Genomic DNA, 15,404 nt, shown 5'->3' with positions numbered 1-15,404 from the left:
GAATATCATGGTTTAAACCACAAAAAAATCTATTCATTGTATCATCCTCAGATTCTTCTATGTCACAATGATGCATATAAGATTTGAACTCTTGGTAGTAAGCATGAACATTGTTACTGCCTTGTTTTAATTGCTCCAATTTGCAACACAATTCACGACGATAGTAAGGAGGAAAAAATTGTTGTCTCATTACAGCTTTCAAAACTTTCCAAGTTGTGGGTTGGTTATCAATGTTTTTCTTACAATGTACACTCCACCAAACAGAAGCAAAACCAGTAAATGCTCTAATGGTAGCTCGTACTCTCTCAAGTTCAGAAAAATCATGGTGACTAAAAACTTGTTCTACTTCAAGCTCCCAAGCTAGATAAATAGCAGGATTAAATCTACCCTCAAATGATGGTAAAGAGATAACCTGACCATATGCTTGTGTGTGTTTTCCTAACTCTCGTGATGGTGAAGATGTGTCCGCCGTCCAAGAACTTCTATCTCTGGAACCTGTCATGATTAGTAGAAACAAGAACCAAAATTCGAGAATAATGTTCCTATGAACTACTAGGATGTGGTTGTAAAGTGCTCACATTAAAGCAAATATCAATATCTTACAAGTTCTTACCATGCGGCAGGTGGTGACAGGCAACCAACGGTGTCAAATAACTCCGAAGATTGTGTAAACCGATTGCCAGGGGAACGTGCGTATACACGGTGTAGAAATATGCTCTGATACCACTTGATAGAGGCGGGGGTCCTGATCTTTCGATGAGATGATAACTATCGATTTGGTGAGGATGACTTTGACGATCCGACTACAAACGTGCACGACGTTGCGCCTTAGCAATCGCTAAACCAACTCCGAGAGGTTATTGACCACGCTGGAGCACAATCAACCTGACCACGAAGGTCTATTCCTGCAAGCAATCGAAGAACAAGCAAGAATATGATAAAAGCAATCTGAATATTGCGAGTATATATGAAGTATTGATAAAGGTGGGAATCCGTAAGCGGTCTTGGTCTGGTCGTTGGACACAAACGAAGTACACGAAGTTGCAATGGCTAACTTTTAACTAAACAAATCCCAAGAAAAAGCTACTAGATGGATCTACTTATATAGGAGCAAGGGGTGGCGGCCAAGGAGGTGGGAGGACGTCCCAAGGCAGCCTAAAACTAAATCTAGGTCGTACAAGGCCAATGGGCCCAAGTGGAGGTGATGTAACACCTTTGGACTTGTAGTTTGACTCGGATTCTGCTGCAGCATCAGATTGTTTCGTCCACAACTCAACGCTCCGGACGAATTTGAAGGTGATTCCAATTGGGTTGGAAAGTGCATGAAATCTAGTTTCCAACAAAAAAAGAATCACCCAATTCGGAGTCCGTATGAAAAACTTGTGTGCGTTTTGAGTCAGGTATGTCTGTGCAGTCCGAATCTGAATCCAGAACGTGAGAGACTTGGACTCTATCTTCTCTTGGGCCAAAAGTGACGTGAGAGAACTTTTTGGACAGGAAATAAACATCTCTTTCTTCCTTATCTTCATATGTGGATTGTACAAATGTCCCATACACCTACAATTAGACAAAACACAAAAGTGTGTGAAGTATTTTTGTTCTGGATAACATAAATAGATTATTGAATAGTTTGCACTAGAAATCACTGACAAATACGCATATATGCAATATTTTTGGTCATATCCAAGGTAGTCATGTCCTCATCATCCTCCCCTTCTTGAAAATAAAGCCGTCCTCGGCGTTGCTTAATCTGAAATGTGGCTAACAAAAGAGACAAGGTGTACATGTTGTATATGTATATGTCATCCATTTTAACTTCCCTTGATTTTTGCACATATGTCACATGTATACATGAGTAACTTTCATTGTTCATAAAATCTAAAGCCAAAAAATTATCACAGGAAGTAGAAGGCATGAAAATATTGGAACTCAGTTTGCACATATAAGTGAAGCTCTTATTCTCTTCACAAGATTGGCAATGTTCATCATTAAACCATCCTAACTTCGATGAATAAACCTTACTTGCATCAAATTTACATGCTACAACATGCTTAAATAAGCAAACATGCAATAAGTCATTGGACACAGAATCATCATCAAGATTAGAGGTCATATCAAAATGATTAAACATTGGTTCTTTTGCATCAACAGTTAATTCAATGGGTGCACTCAAAATTGTTGATATTTCAGTTGTTTGATCACATGACGCATTCATGACAGTAACAAGAGTCTCTAAAATAGGTGGTGTGCTCAAATCAACAGGTAACTCAACACATGATGCATTCAAGTTAACTAGGCATGCTTCATTCTCATGTGAAGTTATATCATCAATACCTTTACTGTTACCTCGCAAAGATGTAGCTGATGTAGGTACGGACGTTGACAATGTACCATACTCTTGAGATGATATTGCGCTCACAATCCGAGGTGGGGCTGCTCTAGTAGGTGCAATAGTGGAGTAACCAACCGGCGATGGTGAGCATGAACTGGAATAGTAGTTGTTGTAGTCACCCAATGCATCCTCCTGTATCTGTCTCTCAAAGGTACAAGCACGGACATACATACCAGTAATGCAACGAGGAATATACCAAAATCTTGGCTGAATATCATGGTTTAAACCACCAAAAAATCTATTCATTGTATCATCCTCAGATTCTTCTATGTCACAATGATGCATATAAGATTTGAACTCTTGGTAGTAAGCATGAACATTGTTACTGCCTTGTTTTAATTTCTCCAATTTGCAACACAATTCACGACGATAGTAAGGAGGAAAAAATTGTTGTCTCATTACAGCTTTCAAAACTTTCCAAGTTGTGGGTTGGTTATCAATGTTTTTCTTACAATGTACACTCCACCAAACAGAAGCAAAACCAGTAAATGCTCTAATGGTAGCTCGTACTCTCTCAAGTTCAGAAAAATCATGGTGACTAAAAACTTGTTCTACTTCAAGCTCCCAAGCTAGATAAATAGCAGGATTAAATCTACCCTCAAATGATGGTAAAGAGATAACATGACCATATGCTTGTGTGTGTTGTCCTAACTCTCGTGATGGTGAAGATGTGTCCGCCGTCCAAGAACTTCTATCTCTGGAACCTGTCATGATTAGTAGAAACAAGAACCAAAATTCGAGAATAATGTTCCTATGAACTACTAGGATGTGGTTGTAAAGTGCTCACATTAAAGCAAATATCAATATCTTACAAGTTCTTACCATGCGGCAGGTGGTGACAGGCAACCAACGGTGTCAAATAACTCCGAAGATTGTGTAAAGCGATTGCCAGGGGAACGTGCGTATACACGGTGTAGAAATATGCTCTGATACCACTTGATAGAGGCGGGGGTCCTGATCTTTCGATGAGATGATAACTATCGATTTGGTGAGGATGACTTTGACGATCCGACTACAAACGTGCACGACGTTGCGCCTTAGCAATCGCTAAACCAACTCCGAGAGGTTATTGACCACGCTGGAGCACAATCAACCTGACCACGAAGGTCTATTCCTGCAAGCAATCGAAGAACAAGTAAGAATATGATAAAAGCAATCTGAATATTGCGAGTATATATGAAGTATTGATAAAGGTGGGAATCCGTAAGCGGTCTTGGTCTGGTCGTTGGACACAAACGAAGTACACGAAGTTGCAATGGCTAACTTTTAACTAAACAAATCCCAAGGAAAAGCTACTAGATGGATCTACTTATATAGGAGCAAAGGGTGGCGGCCAAGGAGGTGGGAGGACGTCCCAAGGCAGCCTAAAACTAAATCTAGGTCGTACAAGGCCAATGGGCCCAAGTGGAGGTGATGTAACACCTTTGGACTTGTAGTTTGACTCGGATTCTGCTGCAGCATCAGATTGTTTCGTCCACAACTCAACGCTCCGGACGAATTTGAAGGTGATTCCAATTGGGTTGGAAAGTGCACGAAATCTAGTTTCCAACAAAAAAAGAATCACCCAATTCTGAGTCCGTATGAAAAACTTGTGTGCGTTTTGAGTCAGGTATGTCTGTGCAGTCCGAATCTGAATTCAGAACGTGAGAGACTTGGACTCTATCTTCTCTTGGGTCAAAAGTGACGTGAGAGAACTTTTTGGACAGGAAATAAACATCTCTTTCTTCCTTATCTTCATATGTGGATTGTACAAATGTCCCATACACCTGCAATTAGACAAAACACAAAAGTGTGTGAAGTATTTTTGTTCTGGATAACATAAATAGATTATTGAATAGTTTGCACTAGAAATCACCTGACAAATACGCATATATGCAATATTTTTGGTCATATCCAAGGTAGTCATGTCCTCATCATCCTCCCCTTCTTGAAAATAAAGCCGTCCTCGGCGTTGCTTAATCTGAAATGTGGCTAACAAAAGAGTCAAGGTGTACATGTTGTATATGTATATGTCATCCATTTTAACTTCCCTTGATTTTTGCACATATGTCACATGTATACATGAGTAACTTTCATTGTTCATAAAATCTAAAGCCAAAAAATTATCACAGGAAGTAGAAGGCATGAAAATATTGGAACTCAGTTTGCACATATAAGTGAAGCTCTTATTCTCTTCACAAGATTGGCAGTGTTCATCATTAAACCATCCTAACTTCGATGAATAAACCTTACTTGCATCAAATTTACATGCTACAACATGCTTAAATAAGCAAACATGCAATAAGTCATTGGACACAGAATCATCATCAAGATTAGAGGTCATATCAAAATGATTAAACATTGGTTCTTTTGCATCAACAGTTAATTCAATGGGTGCACTCAAAATTGTTGATATTTCAGTTGTTTGATCACATGACGCATTCATGACAGTAACAAGAGTCTCTAAAATAGGTGGTGTGCTCAAATCAACAGGTAACTCAACACATGATGCATTCAAGTTAACTAGGCATGCTTCATTCTCATGTGAAGTTATATCATCAATACCTTTACTGTTACCTCGCAAAGATGTAGCTGATGTAGGTACGGACGTTGACAATGTACCATACTCTTGAGATGATATTGCGCTCACAATCCGAGGTGGGGCTGCTCTAGTAGGTGCAATAGTGGAGTAACCAACCGGCGATGGTGAGCATGAACTGGAATAGTAGTTGTTGTAGTCACCCAGTGCATCCTCCTGTATCTGTCTCTCAAAGGTACAAGCACGGACATACATACCAGTAATGCAACGAGGAATATACCAAAATCTTGGCTGAATATCATGGTTTAAACCACCAAAAAATCTATTCATTGTATCATCCTCAGATTCTTCTATGTCACAATGATGCATATAAGATTTGAACTCTTGGTAGTAAGCATGAACATTGTTACTGCCTTGTTTTAATTGCTCCAATTTGCAACACAATTCACGACGATAGTAAGGAGGAAAAAATTGTTGTCTCATTACAGCTTTCAAAACTTTCCAAGTTGTGGGTTGGTTATCAATGTTTTTCTTACAATGTACACTCCACCAAACAGAAGCAAAACCAGTAAATGCTCTAATGGTAGCTCGTACTCTCTCAAGTTCAGAAAAATCATGGTGACTAAAAACTTGTTCTACTTCAAGCTCCCAAGCTAGATAAATAGCAGGATTAAATCTACCCTCAAATGATGGTAAAGAGATAACCTGACCATATGCTTGTGTGTGTTGTCCTAACTCTCGTGATGGTGAAGATGTGTCCGCCGTCCAAGAACTTCTATCTCTGGAACCTGTCATGATTAGTAGAAACAAGAACCAAAATTCGAGAATAATGTTCCTATGAACTACTAGGATGTGGTTGTAAAGTGCTCACATTAAAGCAAATATCAATATCTTACAAGTTCTTACCATGCGGCAGGTGGTGACAGGCAACCAACGGTGTCAAATAACTCCGAAGATTGTGTAAAGCGATTGCCAAGGGAACGTGCGTATACACGGTGTAGAAATATGCTCTGATACCACTTGATAGAGGCGGGGGTCCTGATCTTTCGATGAGATGATAACTATCGATTTGGTGAGGATGACTTTGACGATCCGACTACAAACATGCACGACGTTGCGCCTTAGCAATCGCTAAACCAACTCCGAGAGGTTATTGACCACGCTGGAGCACAATCAACCTGACCACGAAGGTCTATTCCTGCAAGCAATCGAAGAACAAGCAAGAATATGATAAAAGCAATCTGAATATTGCGAGTATATATGAAGTATTGATAAAGGTGGGAATCCGTAAGCGGTCTTGGTCTGGTCGTTGGACACAAACGAAGTACACGAAGTTGCAATGGCTAACTTTTAACTAAACAAATCCCAAGAAAAAGCTACTAGATGGATCTACTTATATAGGAGCAAGGGGTGGCGGCCAAGGAGGTGGGAGGACGTCCCAAGGCAGCCTAAAACTAAATCTAGGTCGTACAAGGCCAATGGGCCCAAGTGGAGGTGATGTAACACCTTTGGACTTGTAGTTTGACTCGGATTCTGCTGCAGCATCAGATTGTTTCGTCCACAACTCAACGCTCCGGACGAATTTGAAGGTGATTCCAATTGGGTTGGAAAGTGCATGAAATCTAGTTTCCAACAAAAAAAGAATCACCCAATTCGAAGTCCGTATGAAAAACTTGTGTGCGTTTTGAGTCAGGTATGTCTGTGCAGTCCGAATCTGAATCCAGAACGTGAGAGACTTGGACTCTATCTTCTCTTGGGCCAAAAGTGACGTGAGAGAACTTTTTGGACAGAAAATAAACATCTCTTTCTTTCTTATCTTCATATGTGGATTGTACAAATGTCCCATACACCTGCAATTAGACAAAACACAAAAGTGTGTGAAGTATTTTTGTTCTGGATAACATAAATAGATTATTGAATAGTTTGCACTAGAAATCACCTGACAAATACGCATATATGCAATATTTTTGGTCATATCCAAGGTAGTCATGTCCTCATCAAACAGTAGATGGTTTATTATTAGGCTTCATTTGGTGCTCAAATTCTTTTGCCACACTGATTTTCACTCTTATTTGTCTCCTGTTTTGCTTTATTAGCTCTATTAGTATCATCTTTCAAAATGGAATCAGGAGTCATAGGAAGCAAAGCAATATTTTTATCGTTATGAACAAGAGTATACTAATTGTTTCTACCATGGTGTACAGAATTTTTATCAAATTGCCATGGTCTACCAAGTAATAAGGAACATGCTTGCATAGGTACCACATCACAATCAACATAATCAGCATATGTAGAGATACTAAAATGCACACGAACAGTACGTGTTACCTTAACCTTGTCGCTGTTGTTGAACCATTGGATGTAGTAAGGATGTGGATGTGGTCTTGTGGTGAGAGATAGCTTCTCCACCATCTCCATGTTAGCCAAGTTCTTGCAGCTCCCTCCATCTATGATCACGCGAACAGAACGTTCCTTCACAACTCCCTTTGTATGGAACAAATTATGCCTCTGATTTTGCTCAGCTTGTGTAACCTGCACACTCAAAACACGTTGAGCAACTAAACATTCATACCTGTCAGCATCTTCAGGAGCCATGTATTGCGTCTCATGATCAGAATCGTCTCCACCGTGTTCTTCACGTGTAATAAGAGCCAAAGTCTCCTCATCATAGTCACTAGCGGACTCATACCCACCATCCTCAGTAACAATCATCACACGCTTAGATGGGCATTCTCTCGCATAATGACCTCCACCCTTGCAACGTCGACAAATAATATCATGTGTTTGCCCTGTTGATGCCATGGATGAAGAAGAGCTCTTTGCAGGCCCAGAAGGTGTGCTCTTGGCAGATAGTGGTGATTGTGCCTGCTTTATTGTATCACGGTTGGAGGTGGCAGCCGACGGAGGCGCCGGTGTAGCAGAACGTGTGGAAGTAGATGATGCACGTGGTGTCCATGATGAAGGTCGACCTGTAGAAAAGTTAGTCCGCGCCAATGCCTGTCGATCCTGCACTTCACGTTCAGCTTTACAAGCAAGATGGAATAAACAAGTGATATTAGTATACTCCTTATACTCTAGAATCGTCTGAATCTCTCTATTTAATCCACCCATAAAACGTGCAAGCATAGATTCATTCTCCTCAACAATACCACATCTAATCATGCCAGTTTGTAATTCCTGATAATATTCTTCTACAAAAAATTTTCCCTGTCTTAAGCGCTGCAATTTTTGAAGTAATTCACGTTGATAATATGGTGGAACCCAACGAGTACGCATAGCAGTTTTCAAAGCAGCCCAAGTAGCCGGAATAGGATATAATCTACAATGCTCAGACCACCAAACACATGCAAAACTAGTGAATGCACAAACAGCAGCAGGAACACGTCTCTCCTCGGGATATTGTAAACATGTAAATCGTTGTTCAGTTTCTAACTCCCAAGTAAGATATATATCAGGAACATATCTACCCTCAAATGGTGGAATATTCAATTTTATTTTAGGGAGATGGTCATGATCTCGTACTTGAGGGTGAGCCCTACCATTGCCATTATTTGCATGTGGACGACCTGGTGGTTGTTGTGCTGGTGGTGGCATGTAGTTCTGATTTTGATCAACCTCATCCTCATAATCTCCCACATAATCATCCTCCTCCACATCAGTAGTAGGAGCCACAGAAGTATCAACAGCAGCACCAGCAGTTTGGCCCGACTAAAGAGGGACACGGCTCGCTCGGCGGAGGGCTGTTTCCCGATGTGGAGGTAGTCGGTGTTGTTACTGTTGTTGCAGAGGTGCGGCAGGAGCAGCCGGTGGTGGTGGTGGAAAACGCGAAAGCAATTCAGCAAACTTGTTATCGAGCTTTGTTTCAAACGTCTTCTCCATGCCATCTATCTTCTCCATGGCCTCTTCAAATCTGTTTATCACATCTTGCACCTGTACACTCATCATTTGCTGAAACGTATCATGAAGCTCCTTGTTCGTCAAGTTCTCCCAGTCAGTCTCGTCGGCTTGTGATCCTGGCATGGTTAGCAGCAATAGAAACACACAAGAATATGATCCTACAGACTACTAACAAGTGGTGGTGGTGGCGGGTGTCACAAATCCGTCAAGCAAATCTCAAATTCTTACTAGTTCTTACCCAGCAGCAGGCGGTGAGCGGCAACCGTTATAGTCAAAACTCTCAAAAGCTTGGATAGAGCGATTGCCAGGGAGAGTCAAACGCACGACATAGATGTATGTGGAGCTGGGAAGGCTTATAGTATGGTAGCAAAAAGGGTCAGCAATAATCAATTCAGAGATGCAAAGTTGAATAAACGCTCAACGACGGTACTGTGCTGGTCCTAGGCTAGACCGTGCTAGAGACGCGAGCCTAGAACACTAACAAAATCACGGCGCTGCACGTAAATAAGGGAAAAGCACACTCTGGAACTCTTTTTTTTTCGCTCTTTTTTTGCGCTCCTTTTTTTTGAGCTCCTCTTTTTTTTGCGAAAAATCACTATAATGGCGAGTGTCTCAAAACTCTTCCCTCGTCAAACTGATAGGATGGGCATGAAATTTTTTTTCACTTTTTTTCGGAAATCAGGGCAGCGACGACGAAAAAGCGCGACAAAAAATCACTATGATGGCACGTGGCTCAAAAGACTCAGAAAAGCCTAAAAATATGATAGGGAAAAAAAAATTTGCCCGTGAAAATTTTGGCCTAAAAACTGCCCGAGGGTCTCCAATCTCTTTTTTTTTCCGAGACCTACGCAGGCAAGGAAACACGAATCGGAATTTAGATTGATCTCAAGAACAAACCTAATATGAGAAGAACTCGGATTGGTGGTGGATATATGGTTGTGGTATATGGCAGCGGTGGTGGTATATGGTAGCGGTGGTGGTATATGGATACAGATTGGTGGTGGTATATGGATACGGATTGGTGGTGGTATATGGATATGGATTCAGAGCGGTGGCGGATAAGCAAAAGTGGTAAATGGGCGATGATGATGGTGCGGCGGTGGCGTGACAACTTATGACCAGAACTCGAAACTCTAAAAGACTAGACTCTAAGACCAGCAACTTGACACGACGATGCAACCGCAAATTCAACAAAGCAAAAACCCTAAAAAGATTACGCAAAGGCTCAGATTGGTTCGGATATGATGAACTAACCCTAATTTTTTTTGGCTTTTTCGTGGACTGTAGGTATGAAGAACAGACTCGATCTAATCTACGAAAAACTGTAAAATCTCACCGAGCAACCAGGAAATCTGATACCACTTGATAGAGGCTAAGGTGTCCCGATGTTTCGATGAGATGGTGGCTATCGTTTTCTGTGGGAGTTGACCTTGACGATCCGACTACGAACGTGCGAGACGTCGCGCCTTAGCAATCGCTAAACCAACTTCCGAGGGTTATTGACCATGCCGGAGCACGATCAACCTGACCACGAGGGTCTGTTTCCTGCGAGCAAACGAAGAACAAGCAAGAAACTGAGATTGCAATCGGGATATTGCGAATATAAGATGAAAGCTTTATTGATCAAGGTGGGGTTCTGTGACGTCTTGGTCTGGTCGTTGGACACAAACAAAGTACACGAAGTTGCAGCTATGGCGAACTTTTAATCTAAACAAAACCCAAAGTCTAAACGACGCCCTAAGGGCTGTATATATGGAGGAAGAGGGGGGAATTTCGTGGCCCTTGAGGGTGGGGTCCGAAACCAACCCTAACTCTTGTTTCCCCACACATACGGACTCTAAAAATAGCCTATACTTAAGTATTTCGAAATTACATGGGCCTGGCCCATTAATAAGGTGACGCAGCACCTAGAATAGCCTATGGACGAATATTATGAAGTGGCATCTTGTATATTTCGTCCAAGGCTTCATGCACTCCTTATGGCGGCTTCAAAGTCTTGAAATCATCACTTGTAACTCCGTTCTTGATCCCCTTGCGCATGCCATCAACTCCATGCGTGTTCTTGCTCCAATGTTCATCCTTCTCCAAGCTAGGCCCTTCATTTGTAAGCAAAACAAATGTATCCAATTTAGGCAGCATCATAACCTCATGAACATTAGAACTTGTGAGGTACGCCCTTTGTTAGAGAATATGATGCTGCCTAAATTGGATACATTTGTTTTGCTTACAAATGAAGGGCCTAGCTTGGAGAAGGATGAACATTGGAGCAAGAACAAGCATGGAGATGATGCCATGCGCAAGGGGAACAAGAACGGAGTTACAAGTGATGATTTCAGGACTTTGAAGCCACCATAATGGGTGCATGAAGCCTTGGACGAAATATACAAGATGCCACTTCATAAATTTCGTCCCGAGGCTATTATAGGTGCTGCGTCACCTTTTTATTGGGCCACGCCCATGTAATTTCGAAATACATAGGTATAGGCTATTTTTAGAGTCCGTATGTGTGGGGAAACAAGAGATAGGGTTGATTTCGGACCCCTCCACCAAGGGCCACGAAATTCCCCCTCTCTTCCTCCATATATACAGCCCTTAGGGCACCGTTTAGACTTTGGGTTTTGTTTAGATTAAAAGTTCGCCATAGCTGCAACTTCGCGTACTTCGTTTGTGTTCAACGACCAGACAAAGGCGTCACAAAACCCCACCTTGATCAATAAAGCTTTCATCTTATATTCGCAATATCCAGATTGCAATCTTAGTTTCTTGCTTGTTCTTCGTTTGCTCGCAGGAAACAGACCCTCGTGGTCAGGTTGATCGTGCTCCGGCGTGGTCAATAACCTCTCGGAGTTGGTTTAGCGATTGCTAAGGCGCGACGTCCTCGCACGTTCGTAGTCGGATCGTCAAAGTCGATTTCCACCAAAGCGATATCCATCATCTCATCGAAAGACGGGACACCTTTGCCTATATCAAGTGGTATCAGATTTCCAGATTGCTCGGTGAGATTTTACAGTTTTTCATAGTTTAGATCGAGTCTGTTCTTCATACCTATAGTCCACGAAAAAGCCAAAAAAAATTAGGGTTAGTTCATCCCATCCGAACCAATCTGAGCCTTGCATAATCTTTTCTGCATTTTCTTTGTTGAATTTGCGGTTGCATCGTCGTGTCCAGTTGCTGCTCTTAGCGTCTAGTCTTTTAGAGTTTCGAGTTCTATTCACAGGTTGTCACATCGCCGCTGCCATATATCACCACCGCATCATCATCGTTGCTGTTGCCATATACCACCACCACATATTCACCGTCAATCCGAATCCATATACGCCACCACATATCCGCCGCCATCACGCCAATCCGAGTTCACCTGCAACATATATCCGCCACATGTCCGTGTTCCACCAGATTCATCTTCGCCACCAGTCCGAGTTCCACCAGATTCATCTCTGCCACCAGTCCTAGTCCGAGTCCAGTAATTGTTGCATTGTTCTCGATTTCCAGATCACGCGATACTCCGAGTCGTGACAGAGAAGGACTCCCCAACTTCCGAGCCATCCGCAGAAGAAAAATAGTTCCAATTTCAAAAAAAAAACTAAGGCTGGAAAATTCTGGCTAGGCAGTTTTTACACCATTTGTAGACTTTTTCGAAAAAAATTTGTTGCGGAGCAAAAAAAAAGAGGAAAAAAAGTGCGAAAAAAAAGAGAAAAAAAAATTCAGAGTGTGCTCCTCCCTTGTTTACGTGCCGCGCCGTGATTTTGTTGGTGTTCTAGGCTCGCGTCTCTAGCACAGTCTAGCCTAGGACCAGCACAGTACCGTCGTTGAGCGTTTATTCAACTTTGCATCTCTGAATTGATTATTGCTGACCCTTTTTGCTACCATATTATAAGCCTTCCCAGCTCCACATACATCTACGTTGTGCGTTTGACTCTCCCTGGTAATCGCTCTATCCAAGCTTTGAGAGTTTTGACTACAACGGTTGCCGATCACCGCCTGTTGCTGGGTAAGAACTGGTAAGAATTTGAGTTTTGCTTGACGGATTTGTGACACGCACCACCACCACTTGTTCGTAGTCTGTAGGATCATATTCTTGTGTGTTTCTATTGCTGCTAACCATGCCAGGATCACAAGCCGACGAGATTGACTGGGAGAATTTATCGAACAAGGAGCTTCATGATAAGTTTCAGCAAATGATGACTGAACAGGTGCAAGATGTGCTGAACAATTTTGAAGAGGCCATGGAGAAGATCACTGGCCTTGAGAAGACGTTCGAAACAAAGCTCGATAACAAGTTTAATGAATTGCTCGCGCGTCTTCCACCACCACCACCCGCTGCACCTAACGCACCTCTCCAACAACAACAACAACGACTACCTCCACGTCGCGAAACAGACCTCCGCCGAGCAAGCCGTGTTCCTCTTGCGTTTGGCCAAACTGTTGGTGCTGCTGTTGATACTTCTGTGCCTCCTGCTGCTGATGCGGAGGAGGATGATTATGTGGGAGATTATGAGGATGAGGTTGATCAAAATCAGCACTACGTGCAGCCACCTGTACCACCACCAGCAGGTCGACCTCAGGTATATATTCGTAATGGTAGGCCTGCACCACCACCTCAGGTACGAGATGATGTCCATATTCCTAAACTGAAATTGAATATTCCACCATTTGAGGGTAGATATGTTCCTGATATATATCTTACTTGGGAGTTAGAAACTGAACAACGATTTACATGTTTACAATATCCTGAGGAGAGACGAGTTGCTGCTGCTGTTTGTGCTTTCACTAGTTTTGCATGTGTGTGGTGGTCTGAACATTGTAGATTATATCCTATTCCAACTACTTGGGCTACTTTGAAAACTGCTATGCGTACGCGTTGGGTTCCACCATATTATCAACGTGAATTGCTTCAAAAATTGCAGCGTTTAAGACAAGGGAAAAATTCTGTAGAAGAATATTATCAGGAATTACAAACTGGCATGATTAGATGTGGTATTGTTGAGGAGAATGAAGCTATGCTTGCACGTTTTCTGGGTGGATTAAATAGAGAGATTCAGACCATTCTAGACTATAAGGAGTATACTAATATCACTCGTTTATTCCATCTTGCTTGTAAAGCTGGACGTGAAGTGCAGGATCGACAAGCATTGGGGCGAACTAACTTTTCTGCAGGCCGACCTTCATCATGGACACCACGTGCATCTTCTACTTCAACTGCACCAGCACCTCCATCTGGTGCCACCTCCAGCCGTGATACAAGAAAACAGGCACAACCACCATTATCTGCCAAGAGCGCACCTGCGGGGCCTGCATAGCGTTCTTCTTCTTCCATGGCATCAACAGGGCACACAAGTGATATTATTTGTCGTCGTTGTAAGGGAGGAGGTCATTATGCGAGAGAATGCAAATCTCCACGTGTGATGATTGCTACCGCGGATGGTGGATATGAGTCTGCTAGTGACTATGATGAGGAGACTTTGGCTCTTATTACACGTGAAGAACATGGTGGAGATGATTTTGATCATGAGACGCAATACATGGCTCCTGAAGACGCTGACAGGTATGAATGTTTAGTTGCTCAACGTGTTTTGAGTGTGTAGATCACACAAGCTGAGCAAAATCGGAGGCACAATTTGTTCCATACCAAGGGAGTTGTGAAGGAATGTTCTGTGCGCGTCATCATAGACGGAGGGAGCTGCAACAACTTGGCTAGCATGGAGATGGTGGAGAAGCTTTCTCTCACCACAAGACCACATCCACATCCTTACTACATCCAATGGTTCAACAACAGCGGCAAGGTTAAGGTAACACGTACTGTTCGTGTGCATTTTAGTATCTCTACATATGCTGATTATGTTGATTGTGATGTGGTACCTATGCAAGCATGTTCCTTATTACTTGGTAGACCATGGCAATTTGATAAAAATTCTGTACACCATGGTAGAAACAATCACTATACTCTTGTTCATAAGGATAAAAATATTACTTTGCTTCCTATGACTCCTGATTCCATTTTGAAAGATGATATTAATAGAGCTAATAAAGCACAACAGGAGAAGAATATTAGTGAAAATCAGATTGTGGCAAAAGAATTTGAGCAACAAATGAAGCCTAATAATAAACCATCTAGTGTTGCTTCTGAAATTAAATTGAAAAGTGCATGTTTATTTGCCACCAAGTCTGATATTGATGAGCTAGATTTCAGCAAATCTGTTTGCTATGCTTTTGTGTGCAAAGAGGCATTATTTTCATTCGAGGACGTGCCTTCCTCTTTGCCTCCTGCTGTCACTAACATTTTGCAGGAGTTCGCTGACGTCTTTCCACAAGACGTGCCACCGGGATTACCGCCTATTCGAGGGATTGAGCATCAGATTGACTTAATTCCCGGTGCTTCACTGCCAAACCGTGCACCATACCGTACCAATCCAGAGGAGACGAAGGAGATTATGCGTCAAGTACAAGAGCTTCTCGACAAAGGTTATATACGCGAATCCCTTAGTCCTTGTGCTGTTCCTATTATTCTAGTGCCGAAAAAGGATGGTACAACACGTATGTGTGTTGATTGTAGAGGCATTAATAATATTACTATTCGTTATCGTCATCCTGATAGAG

The sequence above is a fragment of the Triticum dicoccoides genome, chromosome 5A, assembly GCF_002162155.2.
Source record: "Triticum dicoccoides isolate Atlit2015 ecotype Zavitan chromosome 5A, WEW_v2.0, whole genome shotgun sequence".
Classification (NCBI taxonomy): Eukaryota; Viridiplantae; Streptophyta; class Magnoliopsida; order Poales; family Poaceae; genus Triticum; species Triticum dicoccoides.
The sequence above is the reverse complement of the archived record's forward strand: the minus strand, read 5'-3'. Positions refer to the sequence as shown.